Here is a 16,836-nt window from a genome sequence, read left to right as displayed (position 1 = left end):
AACATTCATTTACTACTTATTGTGTGTCAGGCCCTATGCTAAGTAAAAGATTAAGTAATCTTAAAAGATTTATCCCATTTATCCTCCCAGTAGCCCTAGGAGTTACCTCCAATTTACAGATGAGGGAAGCTAGGTAAGAAACTTGTTCAAGGTGACAAAGCAGGTAAGTGATGGAGCTGTAGTCTAGCAGTCTGAATCCTGAAAATATTCTCTTAAATGTTATGTTATCTTCTGGGCTCATCAAAGAAGAAACTGTCACTGGCCCTATTGTTATGAAGCAAAATTAGTTATGTGTTGAGTCCGTCTTAGCTCCTCACTGACGGATCTACTGAATGGAAAGAACTTCAGTTTTAAGATGGTTTCACCTCTCAAGCAATTGTCTCAAGATATGGATATCAAAGATTATGAAACTACAATGGCCTGTGTCATCATTATCTCCCAAACATACAATATCATTTGTTTTTATTCAACAAGAATTTGTCGATCACCTATTAGGTACATAATAGGCTTTTTAAAAGTAGTAGGAAGGATGGCACAGGAGATAAATTATACAGATATTTCATCTAGGTAGACATCTTTCAGCAAATTTTATTGATATGTATGGGCTCACCTTCATTTACCAAATAATCAATGCTATTAATGACAGAATTATCTGGGGTCCAGATCCACCAGACTTTCCCTCTGCCTTCAACCTTTCTTCCTTCCTTATAATGAAAGGGGCCTTTAACCAAGGAAAAGGGAGATGCTTTGCAAGTGACTGAAAGTTGACCTTCTTATCTAGAATTTCCTTCCCTGTGATGGCTTTGGTTTGTCTCTTCATCACCTTTGGTTTGGGGAATAAAAAATCAAGGCGATACAGTTGCAGTTCCAAAATCACCCCAGACTCCTCACAGTACTGGAGGGTCAGTGGGGCACCAACTGGCCTGGCCTAAAGGAAGTGAAGAGTAGAAAGAGAGAGAGAGGGCAAATGCTTTATGTTAGTCCTCCTGTGCTCTCTCAAGGATGAAAATATTCTTCCTAGAGAATCCTTGATTTATAAGAGTAGTTGCTATTCTAAAGCAGAAACTGGAAGTGTATTTGGGAAGGAAGGGGTGGGAAAAGGAAAGGGGTATTAGTCCTCTTAAAAAAAAGCAGTAAGGCATCGGAGGAAATCTGAAAATAAATACATCTTACACACACACACACCAACAAGACCACGTTAAAAACTGCTTAAACCATTCCCCAAAGTAGGACAATCTATGGATTCTAAGATTTCTTGTTAACCGATGTCCATTCACTTCTTTGGGAAGGATCGAGGAAAGTAATAGATTCTCTTTGTTCTATTCCAATCCTGTTGATGGTGGATGCTTGAGATTACATTTTGATTTTTCAGAATGAATGTATTTCTGACCAGGTTCTGGAAGCTTCAAAATAACAGGGCAGTTTTCTAAGAAAGGCACTTGTAAACTCTTAGGAAAACGACTGAACCTTCTCTCATGAAAATGGGCTTTCATCCACATGTATTAACAGTTAGTCCAAAATACCAATCCCTCCTAAGAAAATTCATCTAAGAGAAACAATATCTCTAACAGAATCTTCCTGTGCTTTTTACATACTATACCATCATACTCTTGAAGTTGGAGGTAAAGCAGAGGTCGTCCAAGCAGGAGTCTCCTCTAAAACTCCCTAAGAAGTAATCACTTGCTAAACACCATCTGGATGGGAAATTCTACCTTCATAGATAACCATTTCTTTCTTATTCTGAAATCGAGTCTGTCTTCTTTCACAATTCCACTCGTAAGTACTAGATTGACCTCTTGGAACATCCGAAACTTCTACTCTCTCTGCCACACAAGAGTCCCTTAACATCTGAAGACAGTTATGGACACATAAGCCCTTTCTGTCTCCCTGTTTACAGAGAAAAGAACATAGGATTTGGGCTCAGTCCTAGATTTAAACCTGGCTGTGCCGTTTCCCACTTACACGGACCTGGATGTAACATTACATGTCTCTAAGCTTCAGTTTCTGTATGAAAAGGTACAAGAAATAATACCCATCTCAGATGGATTCCATACGTTCAATGTATGCAAAGTGCCTGACACGGGAGGTCCTGAATTAGCTGTGACTAGAATAACCATTATACTGTGCCTTCAAGCTCCTCCGTCCATTCCAGTGGTTCTCCTGACACAACGGAGCTGAGCTGCATTTCAAATGTGCCAAAATACCATCATTTTCTCTGGGTGTCCTGGTCGTGGTGTATGTGAGAAAGAAAGCACCATATTCATTTTCATGTTCTCTCCTGTGTACTGCGGTCGTTTTTAGAATTAAAGAAACTCTCTCTCCCTTGTAATATAAATACTCTTTCATTATCAGCATTTAAACAACTTCTGTTAGTAATAAAGGATCCTCTAAGAGAAATATGTTAGTTCCTCACAGCGTTTTAGTCCTTCGGCCCTAAGAGTGGCCCAGGAAGGCTTTTATTTACCCGCTTGTATTCTACAAATATTATCATGTTCTGGGGTCACCATGGTGTCAAAAAAAGTTAAGGAAGCTCTGCAGTAGAACTTATCAATACCTGTCTTGGTGTATGATAATAGAATTAACTAAATATTATACTCCAGAAGGCTAAGAAGAGTAGAATGAATTATATTTTCCATTTGTCCTAGACCTGATACTTCTATTATTGAAATTCAAAATGATACCTGAGTTTTGGGAGAGCCACATCAGACTGTTAACTAATATTGACCTTGCAGATAATAAAAACTTCTAGCAAAAACATAGATTCATTCATTCATTCAAAAACTATTTTTGGTCTACTTATTCTGTACATTATTCTAAGTACCAGGGACATGGCTTTGAACAAGATCAATAAGATTCTTTCCCTCTTAAAATTAGAAAAATAATAAAACTTTTAACTGAAGTCAATGGTATCTATAATATAAACTGAATTTTAAAAATAAAGAAAAAAAAGAACTCCCAAATTGCTGCCCTGGCTCATTTCTGGTCAGGCAGATAAATATCAGAGCCCAAATGGAATGGGAATAAATTACTTTAAAAAATAATCACCTAGTATTTTTCCTCTTCATTTAATATAAATAAATGCAGAGAAATGCACACTAGGCTGCCTGACATGGCTGGTATTCTTCTGGCTACTGTGTGTTATAAGATACACCAGCTACCCCTACTTCTCCAGCCACACGTTTATAATTTTCATATAATGGACACAATTTGGGATAGCTTTCTCCTGGCAACTGCTAGTGGTTCTTTTGATAGAACAAAACAGAATTGAGGCTGACAACCTGTCTTGATTTCACTCTTGATGATATGATTCTTGTATACCTTTGTATGTGGTATTGTGACAGGTAGGTAGGTTGTGGCACAGTGACAAACTCCAAAATCTCAGTGGCTTAAAGCACACATTTTACTTGTTTCTTGTTCATGCTCTATTTCTATTGCAGGTTGGAAGCAGGAACCGGCCTTTGCTAACCCCTCAGGGGTCCCAGTGGCTAAGAGGCTGCCATCTCAAATACTGTGAATTTCCAAGCAAGAGGAAAACCGGATGTGGTGGAGTAGACACTGCCCTGTGGAGCTTTCACTTTCTGTAGCAGAGGAATGACCTGCCACACCTAATTCCAAGGGCACAGGAAATACAACCTAATTCCAGGTGCACAGGAAATACAAGCCATGTGTTGAAAAAGAGACAGCGTGGAATTTGCAAACCACCATAATGATCACCACAGGAGCACAAGTCACTAATTATTTTCTTCTCTCCCAAAGCAATATGACTTTCAGGTGTTCAGAATCCTACTTTGACATTTATGCTAATATGATCAATTGGTACAATCTATAATAGTGCATTAAATTTAGGAAATTCTTATGTTTTCTGGCAGGTGTCATCATACATCTTGAATATATTCTTTAATTAGACATTTCACTTTTTCAGTGTCAAAGTAGTATATCATTTTATACTTTTGTAATAGAGTGATATTCATGTAAAATACTTAGGTCTCTGAGGGGTATGAAGAAGTCTAGAATGATAAGGGCTTCTCACCTAGGGTTGAAATTTTCTCAAATGCTAAAATGACATTAATTAACTGTGATTTAAAAAAATGTATTAAGCAATCTGTATACCTGATTCACTTTGTTATAAAGCAGAAAGTAACACACCATTGTAAAGCAATTATACTCCAATAAAGATGTTTTTAAAATAAATAAATAAAAAATAAAAGGTACAGATTTTCTGACCATAATTCAATAAATTAACACTAAAATTGAAGAGCCAAGGAGAACAATAAAAATAAAAAGCTAAAAAAAAAGCAATCTGGAATTTTTCTAATATACCTTCAGCTATAATCCATCTCATCTATATTTTTATGAGAAAAAAATATGAGACGTTCATGGTTTTTCAGTGAATGAGGTTGTAGGGATTACTTGACTGTGGATGATTTGGGTTGGCCTGAATGTGACAGTGGCAAGCATTTTTGTGGAACTCTCCTGCTCAGTGCTGTATACAGTACTGCTGGAGTCCTTACAAACGGAACCACTATCCAGAACTTAGTTTGTGAAGAAGTGTCTGGCTAATAGGCTATTCCAGCTTATCTTTCTTTTTAAAAAATTCTGTTGCAAATAACATTGTATTTTCTTGATACCATTCACCTCTAAAGAACCTGATTTTGATCTCCCTTCCCTTTCCTACAGGCTTTCTGGCTGGCGCCTGTTTTATTTGTGTTGATTCTCTATTGCTTTGCACCTTTGATAGGAGTGAATATTTTTCTCTTATTCTTTGTTTAATACAGAAGGCTGCACTTCCTATACTATCCTCTGTTACTTGAACGAATTTCAAACAGTCTTTCAGAACTCCCACATGGGGATGACAATAAAAGTAGTAATTATACAAACACATGGAGGCTAAATAATATGTTACTAAATAACCAAGAGATCACTGAAGAAATTACAGAGGAAATCAAAAAGTACCTAGAAACAAACGACAATGAAAACACGATGACCCAAAACCTATGGGACGCAGCAAAAGCATTTCTAAAAGGGAAGTTTATAGCAATACAATCCTACCTCAAGAAACAACAAACATCTCAAATAAACAACCTAACCTTACTCCTAAAGCATCTAGAGAAAGAACAAACAAAACCCTAAGTTAGTAGAAGGAAAGAAATCATAAAGATCAGAGCAGAAATAAATGAAATAGAAACAAAGAAAACAATAGCAAAGATCAATAAAACTAAAAGCTGGTTCTTTGAGAAGATAAACAAAATTAATAAAGCTTTAGCCAGACTCATCAAGAAAAAAAGGAGAGGCTACAAATCAGTAAAATTAGAAATGAAAAAGAAGTTACAAATGACACCATAGAAATACAAAGGATCATAAGAGAGTACTACAAGCAACTATATGCCAATAAAATGGACATCCTGGATGAAATGGACAAATTCTTAGAAAAGTACAACCTTCCAAGACTGAGCCAAGAAGAAATAGAAAATATGAACAGACCAATCACAAGTAATGAAATTGAAACTGTGATTAAAAATCTTCCAACAAACAAAAGTCCAGGACCAGATGGCTTCACAGATGAATTCTATCAAACATTTAGAGAAGAGCTAACACCTATCCTTCTCAAACTCTTCTAAACTATCGCAGAGGAAGGAACACTCCCAAACTCATTCTACGAGGCTACCATCACTCTGATACCAAAACCAGACAAAGATATCACAAAAAGAGAAAATTACAGGCCAACATCACTGATGAACATAGATGCAAAAATCCTCAACAAAATACTAGCAAACAGAATCCAACAACACATTAAAAGTATCATACACCATGATCAAGTGGGATTTATTCCAGGGATGCAAGGATTCTTCAATATATGCAAATCAATCAATGTGATATACCATATTAAAAAATTAAACAATAAAAACCATATGATCATCTCAATAGATGCAGAAAAAGCTTTTGGCAAAATTCAACACCCATTTGTGATAAAACTCTCCAGAAAGTGGGCACAGAGGGAACCTACCTCAGCATAATAAAGGCCATATATGACAAACCCACAGCAAACATTATTCTCAATTGTGAAAAACTGAAAGCATTTCCTCTAACATAAGGAATAAGACAAGGGTGTCCACTCTCACCACTATTATTCAACATAGTTTTGGAAGTCCTAGCCATGGCAATCAGAGAAAGAAAAGGAATCCAAATTGGAAAAGAAGAAGTAAAACTGTCACTGTTTGCAGATGACATGATATTATACACAGAAAATCCTAAAGATGCCACCAGAAAACTACTAGAGCTAATCAATGAATTTGGTAAAGTTGCAAGATACAAAATTAATACACAGACAACTCTTGCATTCCTATATACTAACAATGAAAGGGCAGAAAGAGAAATTAAGGAAACAGTCCCATTTACCATTGCAACAAAAAGAATAAAATATCTAGGAGTAAACCTACCTAAGGAGGCAAAAGACCTGTACTCAGAAAACTATAAAACACTGATGAAAGAAATCAAAGATGACATAAACAGATGGAGAGATACACCACATTCTTGGATTGGAAGAATCAATATTGTGATAATGACTATACTACCCAAAGCAATCTACAGATTCAATGCAATCCCTCTCAAGTTACCAATGACATTTTTCACAGAATTAGAACAAAAATTTTTACAATTTGTATGGAAACACAAAAGACCCTGAATAGCCAAAGCAATCTTGAGAAAGAAAAACGGAGCTGGAGGAATCAGGCTCCCAGACTTCAGACTATACTACAAAGCTACAGTAATCAAGACAGTATGGTACTGGCACAAAAACAGAAATATAGATCAATGGAACAGGATAGAAAGCCCAGAGATAAACCCACACACATATGGTCACCTAATTTACAACAAAGGAGGCAAGAACACACAATGGAGAAAAGACAGCCTCTTCAATAAGTGGTGCTGGGAAATCTGGACAGCTACATGTAAAAGAATGAAATTAGAACGCTCCCTAATACCATACACAAAAATAAACTCAAAATGGATTAGAGACCTAAATGTAAGGCCAGACACTATAAAACTCTTAGAGGAAAGCATAGGCAGAACACTCTTTGACATAAACCACAGCAACATCTTTTCTGACCCACCTCCTAGAGTAATGAAAATTAAAACAAAAATAAACAAATGGGACCTAATGAAACTTAAAAGCTTTTGTACAGCAAAGGAGACCATAAACAAGATAAAAAGACAACCCTCAGAATGGGAGAAAATATTTGCAAACAAAGCAACTGAAGAAGGATTATCCCCAAAATATATTGAGCAGCTCATACAGCTCAATATCAAAAAAACAAACAACCCAGTCAAAAAATGGGCAGAAGACCTAAGTAGACATTTCTCCAAAGAAGACATACAGATGGCCAACAAACACATGAAAATACGCTCAGCATCACTAATCAGAGAAATGTAAATCAAAACTGCAATGAGGTAACACCTCACATGGGTTAGAATGGCCATCATCAAAAAATCTACAAACAATAAATGCTGGAGAGGGTGTGGAGAAAAGGGAACCCTCCTGCACTGTTGGTGGGAATGTAAACTGATGCAGTTACTATGGAAAATATTTTTTAAAAACTAAAAATAGAACTACCATATGACCCAGCAATCCCACTACTAGGCATATACCCAGAGAAAACCATAATTCAAAAAAACACATGCACCCCAATGTTCATTGCAGCTCTATTTACAATAGCCAGGACATGGAAGCAACCTAAGTGTCCATCGACAGAGAAATGGATAAAGAAGATGTGGTACATATATACAATGGAATATTACTCAGCCATAAAAAGGAATGAAATTGGGTCATTTGTAGAGATATGGATGGACCTAGAGAGTGTCATACAGAGTGAAGTCAGAAAGAGAAAAGCAAATATCATATATTAATGCATATATGTGGAAGCTAGAAAAATGGTACAGATGATCTTAGTTGCAAAGCAGAAACAGAGACACAGATGCAGAGAACAAACGTATGGATACCAAGGGGGAAAGGGGTGGGGTGGGAGGAATTGGGAGATTGGGATTGACACATATCCATTATTGATACTATGTATAAAATGGACAACTGATGGGAACATGCTGTATAGCACAGGGAACTCACCTAGTGCACTGTGGTAACCTAAATGGGAGGGAAGTCCAAAAGGGAGCGGATATCTGTATGTGTACGGCTGATACATTTTGTTGTGCAGTGGAGGCTAACACAACATTGTAAAGCAACCATACTCCAATAAAAATTAATTTTAAAAAAGTAGTCAGTAATTGTTGATGAAAGCTTTGTAACTTCTGCATTGCATAACAGGATTGAATTGGGAGGAACAAAAGTGGGGCCCCCATGCTCCTTTGTATTCTGAGAGAGCTTACAGGAAGTGCAGGTAGAGTCTGAGTCTGTTATTCTCCCAATTTAGCAAATGCAATGCAAGACCCAACCTGATAAAAATTAACGAGATGATTTGACAAACTGAATCTTTAGACAACTAGGAAGTATTATCTATGACTGATAGGTCTGGTGTTGTGTCTCTGAGATTATAGGGTGTTTAGATGTGCCAAAACTGAGTTAGTTGGAGAAGATTTACCTGTATTTGCATTCAGTATTGCCAGAAAGTCTCCATAAATTATCCATTTTCTAAATATTTATTTATTTGTTTGTTTGTATGTTTATTTTTGGCTGTGTTGGGTCTCCGTTGCTGCGTACGGGCTTTCTCTAGTTGTGGCGAGCGGGGCTACTCTTCGTTGCGGTGCATGGGCTTCTCACTGCGGTGGCTTCTCTTGTTGCCGAGCAGGGATGCTAGGCGTGCAGGCTTCAGTAGTTGTGGCACAGAGGCCCTAGAGCGCAGGCTCAGTAGTTGTGGCGCACGCGCTCAGTTGCTCCGTGGCATGGGGGATCTTCCTGGACCAGGGCTCAAACCCATGTCCCCTGCATTGGCAGGCGGATTCTTACCCACTGCACCACGAGGGAAGCCCTTCCATTGTTTACTATAAAATTTTTATAATGTTTTGAAGGCTCAGGTTAGAAATACTTATCTGTTGGCAGCATAAACTGAATCTAATGTTTTGTTCAACTTTTTAATTTATTACCTACCCCCTTAGTTTTGATGTAATTTACAAAGATACTAAAGTACAAAAAGAAAACAATAATTGAGAAAATTCAGGATATAAGAAAAATATGAATGAGAAAATTAAGGCTATGACAGCCATCAAAACCAAGAATCACACACACAAAAAAAGTGATCTTGGAGCCAGATCTCTGACTGTGTATTACTAAGATTTGCACCAAAATTGCCAAAATAATGAAGCTTATTAAGTCACATTACTCTCCCTAAAAATTCTTCTTCATAATATAATACTTAAGAGAAAGAGAGAGAGAGAGAGATAAGTTCACAATGTAGTCAAATTTTCTAATCTTTTCCTTTGCAATTTGCGATTTTTGTATTTTAATGAGGAAATTCTTCCAAGGTCATAAGGATAATCTCTCCATCTGCTTCTAAAATGCTTAAATTCTGCCTTTCACACATAAGCCCTTGATTCATTTGGGTATTTGTGTTGGTTTTTTTTTTCAATGTTGTGAAACAGAGATTCAGTTTCATTCTTTTTCTACATGGAAAAATCAATTATCCCTAGTCATTCTAGTTGAGGGAAAATGAGTGGGAAAGTAAAATGACCACTGTGGCCAGACTGAGACAATTCAGTACCAATATCTGGATTCCAACCTCAGTGAAGCATGGAGAACACTGGTGCTGTAACCCTGGCAGAGACACAGGCTGCTCAGAACGATCGCCTTGACTCAGAACTTGGGGTTTTAGCATTTCCAGCACCCTCACACATAATAAAGCTTCCTTATTTGGAGCTTCACTAATTCAGAATTGTTAGCATTCAGTTACTCTGTTGAAGTTTAACTCTACCAAGAATAATGACAGAGATTGCAAACAATCTTAGGCGTATAAAGAAGGATGTTCACAAGAAAGAAAACTATCTTCAAGGACTTCAAAAGAACCTGTTTGTTTACAATGTTATGCTTAAATATATGTTTAAGTCAGTCCACCTCTTACGAACTTCTACTAAGCAATCATCATGTTTTTACACATTGATAGAAAGAAATAATAGTTTTTAGACTAATTTGAAGTAGCTTTTTTCCCAGAGTCATATCATGTTTTTAAATAGAAGCAAATACACTGCAATACTGTTTAATGAGTTCAATAAAATGGAAAATAATCCTTTAGTTACACTGGTAATCACATGTTTTACTCAAAGGAATTAATTTTGAGGAAGACAATTAAGATGAAACAGAAATGTCAAAACTTGTCAAATTGTGTGATTTACTAATCATTGACCCATATTAGTTTTATTGATTTTATTTTATATGCTATGTGGTTGAATTATCTAATGTGTAACAAATTACCCCAAAACTTGGCAGAGAAGCACAAAGTAACAAACATTCGTTGTCTCGCACGGTTCCTGAGATTTAGAACTCTGGATGGCACCCTTGGGTTCTGGCTCAGCTGCCACTTGAACTGCCGTCATGGAAGGTTCAGCTGTGGGAAGATCCCCTTCCAAGCTCACTTACCTGTTCGTTGGCAGGCCTGGGTTCTCACTGGCTGTGGGTCTCAGTTCCTTGTCACAGGGGCCCCTCCAGAGCTGCCTGAGTGTCCTCTCCCGAGACGACCTACTTCCCCAGAACGAGGGAGCCAAAAGAGGAGTGTGAGCTAAAACCCGAGGACGTGCCATCACTCCTGCTGTTCTAGGGGCACACAGACCAACCCTGCTACAAAGTAAGAGGGGATTACATGGTGGGGGGTGAACTAGGAGGCGGGAAAGATTGGAAGCCATTCTGGTGGCTTTGCTGTTACACTGTGTTATTTTAAAAAAGAATATAGAAAAAAAAGGGAAAAAACACAAATATAGGGAGCAGGAGATGTCCATTCAAATAGAAGGCTCAGAAATATCCTCATATATATAAAAACATAGTACACACAAGAGTGGCATTTATAGGGACTTCCCTGGGCTAGTGGTTAGGATTCCGGGCTTTCACTGCAGTGGCCCAGGTTCAATCCCTAGTCGGGAAAGATGCTGCAAGGCACGTGGTACGGCCAAAAAAAAAAAAAAATCTCCGAGGAAAAGAGTGGCATTTATATATACTTCTGGGTATTCAATTATGCTTCTTACATGCTTTGGGGTCTTCTATTTCAATCCATTGGTCTATTGTGGCATCATCATTATTCTGGTTTTGATTACCAGACCATTAGAACATATTGCAATATCTGGTAGGGAAAAAAAAACACAAAAGAAAATATTAAACAAGAACAAAATTACAATTTTTTAAAAACTGGCTTTTATTTTTATGCTAAAATAATTGAGCTTATCTTCCTCCCCTTGCAGATTCATTAATGTCAAAGAAGTGGCTATCAACAATTGATGAAAAACAGAAAATAATTTTAACAACTTGGGAAAGGAATGCAGGATAATAAAGCTACATAATCATAGAGGAAATGTGGAGGGGACACGTGAACAATTGGTTCCCAAGGGGAAGGCAGCAGCTACATGTCTGGGGAAAGGTGACACAGACATGTAGACCTTGGAAGAAAAAAACGGATGATCGCCAAGGTATTCAACTGTAGCTGAACCTTAATATATTGGCTTAGTAACTTTTTGTTTATGTTGTGTGGGTTTTATTTTTTTTTAATGTTTATATATTTGGCTGTGCCGGGTCTTAGTTGCGGCACGCGGGATCTAGTTCCCTGACCAGGGATCCAACCTGGACCCCCCAGCCGTGGGAGCGTGGAGTCTTAACCACAGGACCACCAGGGAAGTCCCCTGTCTGTGGTCCTGATTTTGCAGTTTGCATGTCCACACAGAGCAACGTGGCATGAGCGGCCAACTGTAAATCAAGGATACCTGCGTTCTCATTCTCCTGGCCACCATCTCCCTTTACACCTGTGTCATTCGTCGTGTAACAACTCCTGTGGCAACCCCAAGCCTCAGGGCTGTAATGCAGTGGAGGCTAAGTTCTTGCTTGGCCCCAGTCCGGTACGAGTGCGGTAGGAAGAAGAGGGGGCCTCTTCCAGCCCACTGACCTTGTCTTCCCCTGAACTCTGTGCATCTGACGACGGGCAGAGGACTGTGTACGCTGATGATCAGGGGCCAGGCCTGCAAGTGGTGTACGTAATTTCCATTGGCCAGAACGCAGTCACGTGACCCCCGTGCGAGGGTCTGGGAAATGCACTGAAGCCGTGCTTCCGGAAGAACCGGGCGGAGTTTGGCGAACACACAGTGGTCCCTGCCTAGCATCCCCACTGCCCCCCTGGGGGATGAGGATGTGTGTGCTCTGCTGAAACCCCGCCTGCAAAACTCTAGCATTCAGTCCTTCAATCTTTCATTTTCTTGTACTTCATGCCTTGAAACGGCTGTTCTTCGAATTTGTAGAAATAAGAAGGAACTTTACTACCCAATGAGTTTTTAAAAATTCTTATTGGAGTATAGTTGCTATACAATGTTGTGTTAGTTTCTGCTGTACAGTAGAGTGAATCAGCTAAACGTATACATCTATCCCCTCTTTTTTGGATTTCCTTCCCATTTAGGTCACCACAGAGCACTGAGTAGAGTTCCCTGTGCTATACAGTAGGTTCTCATTAGTTGTCTATTTTATACAGAGTAGTGTATATATGTCAATCCCAATCTCCCAATTCCTCCCACCCCCTCTTCCCGCCTTGGTTTGAGCTGGGTGGTAGACGGTAGGTCTAAATGAAGGCGGGGGACTAGTCTGGAGCTGCTGTGAGTGGTTGGGTGAGGTTGTGCTGCTCTGAAACCACAGGGCTCATACCGCAGGGGATCAGTAAATGCAGGTTGATGGAAACTCTAAGTGGTAAAGTTCCTCTTTTAACTCACTGATGCTAAAGTGCGAGAATGCAGATTTTAAATGATGGACAGTTGTTTTAAATGCCTGCTTGTATGCAGGTGTGAATTCTTATTCCCAGCACCTTCTTTCCGTGCAATCAACATTTTTAAAAACTTTTGAAGTAAAACAATCTGCACTTTAAAATTTCCATATAGAATACAATGAATTCAATAAACGGTCACTTGAGACTGAAGAAAAGAGAAAGGTAATGAAAAATTCTGATTTCTAATGCTGAGATTTCAAAATTAAAGAAGCAAAATAAAATTTAAAACCTCAGATGCAACAGATTTGAACTATTGATATTTTCCCCCTTGATTGATTGGCTTTTGTTATTAAGCATTAAATGACTCATGAAATCAGACATCATATACTCCTTTGCAATCATTTATTTAACTGACCTATTTCTAGGCAAGAGACACAGTTCAAGTCGCCTGGTAGACTTCACAAGAGGAACTGGTGATTGAAATTTTATTTAATGTTGAATTAAGGAATTGTAATAAATTATTTCCTCTTGCTAACACATCTGATTTAAGATTTTCTCAATCCTTAGCTTAAGCAATTGAGGATTTTCCTTAGATTGCATTGATGGATTATTAACCTCCTGTTTTCTCAACTTTGGTTAAAAATAATTCTAATTTGTTGCACAATTCTAGTTCTAGTTTACTTTTTCTCTTTTCTGTGCTCCCAGATTGCTGCTCCCCCAATTTTTTGTTTCAATTTTTTTCTTTTCTTATCATACATTATACATAAAGAGCTTCATGGGTAGCTATGCTCATTAGCGTCTCCTTCCTTCCTTCCTCCCTCCCTCCTTACCTCTCTCCCTCCCTCCTTTCCTTTCCTTTCTTTCCTTTTGAACATAAGGCATCAACTAGAGTGAATCATGGCAGTGAAACTCTTGATAAGTTCATGATGTCAGCCATTATGGCATAACACTGAATGACAGGTACCCAGAAAAAGAGTGTTTTCACACAATTCTAATAGTAAAAAGGGATATTTGAAAATAGTTATAAAATAGAACGTTAAATTTTTAATTAAAGGTAGTAGTGAGAAGAACGGCCAAGCAAAAGAAACACTTCCTTTTTTTTTTTAATTTATTTATTTGTTTTTATTTGTGGCTGCTTTGGTTTTTGTTGCTGTGTGCGGACTTGCTCTAGTTGCGGCAAGCGGGGGCTACTCTTCGTTGTGGTGTGCGGGCTTCTCATTGCAGTGGCTTCTCTTGTTGCGGAGCACGGGCTCTAGGTGCGCGGGCTTCAGTAGTTGCGGCACGCGGGCTCAGTAGTTGTGGCTTGCGGGCTCTAGAGCACAGGCTCAGTAGTTGTGGCACATGGGCTTAGTTGCTCCGCGGCATGTGGGATCTTCCCAGACCAGGGCTCGAACCCATGTCCCCTGCATTGGCAGGCGGATTCTTAACCACTGCGCCACCAGGGAAGTCCAGAAACACTTTCTATTACCATTAATCATTCCATTTGGATTTCCCAGGCTGTAAGCTCCGTAAGAGCAGGACTTTGTGTCCTCAGTCTGGCACAGTCACTCAACATGTGTTGCATGAATGTATCAATGAAATCATATGTGAACGGTGAGGCTTATTATATACCCTTGAACGTTTCAAATACAACCAGAATCCTTTCCATGTTGAGATATGAAAATTTGTGCATAGTGTGTAAGAAGAAAGTTATACAAATGCTTTTAATACTGCGAATAGATTGTCTTTTTTTAAAAAGAAAGCAAGCTGGACAGTCATAATATTTGCAGGGCCTAGTCCACTGGTGGATGTTCTGTGATCCGTGCTGATGGAAAACTGTCAAATCACACTGAAAATGTCTCCTTGTGATGAAAACTGTTTCATTTCTGGAGTCAATTTGCTACCTGCTCCTTTTCTGATTTAGAAAATTTTAAAAGAAAACAAAAATGTGTTGGATTTCAACCATCTTATTAAAAATGGTGTCCACAAAAGAACAATGCGGGAACAGCACTGCTCTCGTTCACCTTCCCCAGGTTCACGAAGTCATCCCCGTGACTGTAGCTCCTTTTCTAGAACACAACCCACGGTGATGCGTTGTCCCAATGTCTGTAGCTCCCGCCCATTTGTAAGCTCCCCAGAGGCCAGGAGCAAGGTCCTCAATTCGAGTCCCTGGTATAATGCCTGGCATATGGTAGGCACTCATATTTTTAAGCAAAAAGTAATTTGGTGGCAGAAAATTGAAATTTGTTCTTAATCTTTTTTAAAAAATAAAACCCCCAAATTCTCTTACTCTCGGAGGTAATCCTGAGATCAACTTGGTTATTTGTTAAAATGTTAAGCAGTCTGCCTAATAGCTGTTTGTAGACGGGCCCAGCTGTTGCGTTTTGTTTTGTCCTGTCTTCCCACCAGATTGCTGTCAGTGAGGTGCTCATAAGCACCGCTCTGAATGTAATGGGTAAGCAGACACCAGGACATATTCACTTGCTCCGTGAGTCTGAAAAGTGCCTAGTACAGGTATTACATGCCCTTGAATGCAGCAGCTGTCCAGCAGACAGAAATTGCCTGAACCGAAGAAAAGCGCTGGCTTCTCTTCCTTCAGTCTACTTTTAGGAAAATAAATATATGTGTACTCTTAACATTATCTGGTAACGGGAGGCGAGAGGCTCTAAGCTGAACCACGTGGACCCCAGGCTCTCTGTTGCTCTCAATCCACAGCCACTGTGGTCTGTTTGCCTCCCTTTCCTGCCGTCCTTAAGATTATTTCTAAAATCCTTGGTTTAGCCATCGCGCACCGTGGACCGCTCACGCCAGCCGTAGGACTTCTTTCTGTTCCTTTATCCCCCTCAGCCACCTCCTTGGCTGGGCGACACCTACTCTTCTATCGGTCTGCTCTTCAAGGAGGCCCTCTGTGATCCACCGGATTAGGTGGCACGAGGCGCCTCCGCTGCATCGTGTACTGAATCTGAAGTGGGTCTCATCATAACACACCTTACATAACTTACTGTCCGCCTTCCTTCTGGGCCTCTAAGCTCTGTGAAAGCAGGGGGATTTTCCCGGCTCATCCAGCACCGTGTCTCCAGCGCCCACGCTCAGTGTACGACGACTTAATTAAATTGAACAAATGATTCATGTCTTCAACTTGATATAGGAGCTTCCACCGAGTAAAGGAAACCTTAGACTGGGAGTTTGTAGAAATGGGTCCAAATCTTATTCGCAGCACAGTGTGTTCTAAGGCCAGTTTCTTTGACCCTGGTCCCCCTCTTCCAACAAAGCAAGTAAAATAGCTTAATTTAGTTTGCCCCATCACAGTTTATGAAGCTGAGACACTCTTGCGCTATGATAAACTCAGCAGAGGTACTTTGGTCCCCTGAAGGTGACCGTTGTGCATCATCGGGACAGGGCAAGGGCTGTCCTCGAGGCACAGCGGGGACTGTCCTGCAGCTCTGCCTCTGGGGCCGCACAGCCCGGATTCCGCCAGCTACTGACCAGACTGGGTATCTGTCTGCTGTTTCCCCAGAGTCCACGCAAGACAGAATCATTTCTATTATTTTGTGAACTCTACCCATTATTGCTCGGCGCCAGGACAACCGAAATGTACCTTTGTGGGTCTCTGTGATTCCCATTTAAAGCCTAATGAGGTCAGTCAAAAGTGAGGCCAAATTCACCATTTATTATTTATCATTTGTATCCAACTTCCAAAAAGAGGAGAACAGGCTGTTTAAATCATACCCCAAGAACAGGAAAGATCAGGGTAACTGGAGTGGTGGATAGTAGGGGTTAGGCCTCAAGCACGTGACACACGGGGTAAATGGGACATCGACTACAGGTCCTTGATCAGGAGTGTTTCATCCCTCTGTTTTCTTGCTCTTTCTCTTGGACATGTAAGAATATTTCTTTTTAGACGTCAAAAGAAAAACAAAAGCACCTCCTAGTTCCTGACCTGTAGGTCGATGCAGAAGAACTGGTGTTT

The 16,836-nt window shown here is 39.5% G+C and overlaps 1 long non-coding RNA gene across 2 annotated transcripts in view; it reads right to left on the bottom strand.

Moving 5' to 3' along the window:
• The window catches only part of LOC309664098, a 101,045-nt gene that overhangs the window by 69,263 nt on the left and 14,946 nt on the right, over window positions 1-16,836 (bottom strand). The window contains exons 3-4 of one of the 2 annotated variants that reach the window (XR_014265600.1): window positions 11,176-11,270; window positions 10,577-10,678 (exon numbers count right to left, since the gene is read on the bottom strand). This is a non-coding gene — a long non-coding RNA (uncharacterized lncRNA). The remainder of the gene's footprint in view (window positions 1-10,576; window positions 10,679-11,175; window positions 11,271-16,836) is intronic. The other variant, XR_014265601.1, reaches the window with a different exon arrangement.

The sequence above is a fragment of the Balaenoptera physalus genome (genome assembly GCF_965194825.1).
Source record: "Balaenoptera physalus genome assembly, chromosome: 7".
NCBI classification, from domain to species: Eukaryota; Metazoa; Chordata; class Mammalia; order Artiodactyla; family Balaenopteridae; genus Balaenoptera; species Balaenoptera physalus.
Note: the sequence above shows the minus strand (reverse complement) of the source record. Positions and strands in the feature narration are given on the sequence as shown.